We start from the raw sequence: 4,894 nt of genomic DNA, 5'->3' as shown, positions 1-4,894 counted from the left end.
TTTACTTTAACCAAATCTGACTGGAGGGAGCGAATGACCACTAAAGGACAGAAGCTGCTTATCAAGTTATCTTTATATTTACATTTTATATATTAGTGTAATGACTCCCAGAGAGCAGGTGGTGTAGGATTCATGTGCAGATTTATTAGGAAGCAGTCACAAACAAATCCAAACTGTTTGGGGAGGATGTTATGGGTCATGCCCCCCTCTACAAACACCTTCTGGTGTTCTCTCTGGAGGTCTGCCCCAGGGCCTGGGGCCTGGTTTGTCTGGGTGAACTCGGTGGAACTCGCCGTAAGAGCTGGGTCTAGGATATCTTTACACGAGAAAGATTGTTTTTCTAAGCCATACCCCTTCCAGTCCATGAGATTCTAAAGGTGCCACCTTCAGCATCCAGTAATGCCCAAACACAACAGGTGGGAAATCCGTAAATGTCTGGAGGAGGGGCGTTCCTCCCGGTTATTTTCCTGATTGGGGAGTTGGAGTCTGTAGGTGACACAGTTCACTTGTTTGCTGATATAGGAATGGGCTAATGAAGCGAGGGCTTAGTTTCCGACAGAGGAGTTTTGGTTTGAGGATACGAGTAGAGAGCCACACCTGATCCCCGATTGTGAACGGGTGGTGTGGGCATCTACGAACAATATTGTCTCTGTTCTGAGCCCATTCATCCCAATGTAGAAATTCACTCCATCGATGCTGTTTTCTGTGCCAGTAGGTTCTGAGGTAGCGGCCGATTTCCTGGTTGAGCTGTTCTGCCTGACAGTTAGATTGTGGGTGGTGGCTAGATGTCAGGCTAATGCTCAAGAGTCAAGAAGTCAAGTCAAGTCAAGAAGCTTTTATTGTCATTTTGACCATAAATAGTTGTTGCAGTACACAATAAAATGTTTCTCCCGGATTCTGGTGCTGCATTAAACATAGACAGAGCTAAGGACTTAGGTAAGTACAGTATGGTCTACACAATACACTCCACTTCCTCCATCTTTACTTCTAAAATTATCCTATTTTATGTTACTTTAGGTTAGGATAAAATAAGATCTTATATATCTGTAAAGGACAGACAGCCATGGCACTGGTCTGGCACTAGAGGGAGACAAAGAGAGTAGGAATTAATGACAAACATCTCCACTGGCTATTTAAGGTTTCACAAATACTCAGTCTGGTGTTTACCACATGAAGGCAAGACTACATTACATTACATTTCCAACATTTATCAGACGCCCTTATCTCATTTTATACAACTGAGCAATTGAGGGTTAAGGGCCTTGCCCAGGGGCCCAGCAGTGGCAGCGGGAATCACATTCACAATTTCTATTCAGATATTTTGATAATAGTAAAATAATTGTATACAGTTTATATTCAAACAGAAACAGGGTAATAAATAAAAAATTACCTAAGGTAAATCAATTTTTATCTAAAGGTCTCATTTTCCTATTGTAGTATTCTTTTGTTTCACCTTTTGAAATGGCACCCCATCTGGTTGCTCTCTCCATTTCACACTGATGATCTCTGCCATCCATGATACTTTATTTTTTGATTTATCTGAACAACAGAATGAAACATTTATCACTAAATATGTGCCTCCAAAAATGTAAAATATAATATATAAAACCTGTAAAACTCAAAAACTAAAACACAACAGAAACGTTTTCTTTTATGATTATAGTACATGACAAACAGTGAGTACTGTAGAGGATGATACATAACTGCTTCATGATGGCCACCTTTAATGCAGGATTATTTGCATCCTGATTGGATCGAACCTTCAATTTCAAGATTTGTTGCCGTTTGTTTGCTGAAGGTAGAAATGATGAAAACCACATGAGAAAACAGATATGAGAACTATTAACACATTGCATTTGGAGAGCAGTCAGATGAGACGGAATAAGATTTTAACTCACCTGAGTAACAGAAGAAAGGCATTATGTCTGAGCCGAGTGCATTTACAGTCTCATGGTTATTTAAATAACCACAATATTCTTTCTCTTGTATATAGTCAGGTTGTCCAGGTGCTCTTAGAAACTTTACTTTGGTCTATCTACTTCCAGGAGTCTCTGAACAGACCAATCCAAGTCAATGTTTCTAAAGGAGTTGCCATATCATATATAATTAAGTATTCTGTTTCATCTCTTATGCTGGTCAGGTCTGTGTAATACTGTCTACAGTAACTCTGAGCTTTAATCCACGCCATCTTAGTAGAGATGAGAATGTACCTTTCAGGGCAAGTTTTCATGTCTGTGATAATCACATAACTAAACTTAAATATTCCAAAAATCTAAATGTTTTAAAAACTAGATGTATCAAAGACCAAAATCTTTTGTATTTTTTTTTTTTTTCAGAAAAAAAGTAAAGATAAATAAATCAAATATACATGTACCATAGGGAAAGCACAGCAGTTGTTAACCATATCCTAAACTTTACTTAATATCATTTGCAAATAAGAGAAGACATTTAGTAAACAAACTAAAACATGGACATGGGTTAGGGTTACATTCTGTACTGACATAATAGGAAAACTTATACATAGCTATTCACTATTAAATCATACAAAGTTGTATGAGGACATACTTGCTTTATCATCCCAACCATTTATAGTTATTGCTCCACACTCTTGACATCCACCTAAATTGTTTGGCTGTTTTTCACCCCATTTATTTATAAGAAGTGTCTCATTACCAAAGGACCAGCAGTATTTTTGAGCATCACTCCAAGTTTTCCTCTGCTGGACCAGATAGTACTTACGAGTGACAGACAGAACAATGTGGACAACTCCTGTAAGGAAGCAAAGGATTTTATCAAAAAATCTGTGTCAGAAATAACTAACTTTTTTTATTGCAGTTTATAAAAATATTCCCCAAAATGTATTAATGCATATAATAGTAAATCACACACACACACACACACACACACACACACACACACACACACACACACACACACTTATTTATGTTATAATGCTGTAACTATCCATCCACCATCCTGCTTGCTCCCACTGGCCTTTTAGTTTTGATTAGCAACTTTGTGCTCAGCTCTTCATCAGTGAACATTTGACTTCGGCAGGAAGGAATTAGGTTTGTCTGTAATGAACATGTTAGTTCCTCAGGTGTTCTTGGTCACACAACTCCACTGGAATACAAACTGTTGTAGAAAGGACATTATTTATAGTTACTTTATCAGTATTATTGTTATTGTCCTTTCTATATTTTTTTATATTATATGAAGTTATTTATGTTAAGTCCTTTGGTGTAAGAGCCCTGTTTTTAGTCAGGCACTGTTTACAGGTGAGAAGGTCTGGTGCAAAGTTGGTGTTTCAATTCAAGTCCAAGCTTCTCCCAATGGTGTTGATTTGGGTTGAGCTCAGGTCTTCTTACAGGCCACTCAGATTCATACACAGCAACCTATGGAAAGTTTCAGACTTTAGACTTTAATATACTTTTAATTGCAAACAGATTTATTCCTAAATCATTTACAAATTAATTTGCAAAATAAATTGGTATTAAATAATCCTGTAAATTCTGAAGACCCTTTTCATGCTCCTGAGTGCACAAGTGCACAAGAAGACATATGTAATCTAATGTAAACTTCTGCTGATTGACTTCAAATAGTACAACTTGCATGAATTACTGTATTTTTAAATATGAACAATATTGTCAAGTTGAATTATTGATTTTTTATTTACAGCATTTACAGTATAATAATCTGCACTTCTGCGTTTCTGCTTTAAACTCTATTGTTTAAGTCCCTTTTGCTTGTGCTGCAGTTTTAAGCACCATTACATATAAATTCCATAGAATGTGCCTGCACTTTTTGGTTCACCATATTTTTGGTGCTCATACACATTTACACAATATTTTACTAAAACATTAATTAAGAAGATTGTACTTAAATGGAAAGGTGTTTATAAATTAGTAGTAAATTACCTTTATGTCAGGACTCTGCCCGGACTTTGGCCATGTGCCTTTTTGTTTATGTTCCTTGTTCACGTGTCTGCCCCGCCCTTGTTGTTTCCTCCCCGCCTCTGCACACCTGTCCCTTATGTCTGAATAATTATTTGTACTGTTTAGTTGAGCCACGTTGCCTTGTGCAGGGCGGAATCCCCTGTTGTCTTCTGTTGTCCTCGTCTGGTTTGTCTTTGTCCTGTTTCGTGTTTTTTGAGTTAATAAATCCTGTTTTTGTTAAGCTGTCCTGCATTTGGGTCCGTTTTTATCCCGCGACTCGTGACACTTTCACAATAGACATTATAACAAAGATGGAGATTCTGATCCCTAATGAATGAGCCTGGGGTCACAGTGGGCAAAAAAATTCTTAACTTTAATGTTTTAGTGTTTAGTGTTTCTAAAACCTAGAAGCAATGATCACTGCACAACCTTAATGAATACAATTAGACCAAAAAATATCCCACATATCATGCTGTTTAAAACTTTTTCTTGCTCAACCTTCTTAAATCTTATAAAAACAATTTAATTCCAGTAGAAAAATGAAACATACCTGAGATGTGAAGGATGTAAGCATTCAAACTTTTTGTTCTTCACTTTGTGTCCTTAAGAGACTTTCTGCACTCTCTGTTTAACTAACTTACTGTTTGTCTTCTTTTAGCTTTGATGATGCCTCTCGTTACCTACATTCTTTAGATTTCCCTAAATTGAATTAAATCAAATCAGAGTTTATTGGATGTTTGGAGATGACTACTGCATTTGGGTAGTAATTTAGAGAACACAGTGAAACCCCGGTGGGAACAATGTAGACTTTCTGAAGTTTCATGCCTTTGCCTAATGGCCTTGTTGAGGTTTTAGTTGGGGTGGGGTGGGGTGGGGTGGGGGGGCTTTATTATCACCACATATACATTACAGCACAGTGGAACACTTTTCTTCGCATATCCTAACCCGCCACACATTGT

The 4,894-nt window shown here is 37.3% G+C and overlaps 1 long non-coding RNA gene across 2 annotated transcripts; it reads right to left on the bottom strand.

Moving 5' to 3' along the window:
- Positions 1-273: 273 nt before the first annotated feature.
- LOC132858602 (uncharacterized) lies at positions 274-2,348 on the bottom strand. 2 transcript variants are annotated; one of them, XR_009649643.1, is made up of 4 exons: positions 1,899-2,348; positions 1,705-1,792; positions 1,454-1,539; positions 274-1,080 (listed from the first exon to the last, which is right to left on the bottom strand). It is a non-coding gene; the product is annotated as an uncharacterized LOC132858602 (long non-coding RNA). The 2 variants fall into 2 exon arrangements; XR_009649641.1 differs by having other exon boundaries at positions 1,705-2,348.
- Positions 2,349-4,894: the final 2,546 nt, after the last annotated feature.

Source organism: Tachysurus vachellii, chromosome 2 (assembly GCF_030014155.1).
Source record: "Tachysurus vachellii isolate PV-2020 chromosome 2, HZAU_Pvac_v1, whole genome shotgun sequence".
Lineage (NCBI taxonomy): Eukaryota > Metazoa > Chordata > Actinopteri > Siluriformes > Bagridae > Tachysurus > Tachysurus vachellii.
The sequence above is the reverse complement of the archived record's forward strand: the minus strand, read 5'-3'. Positions and strand labels throughout refer to the sequence as shown.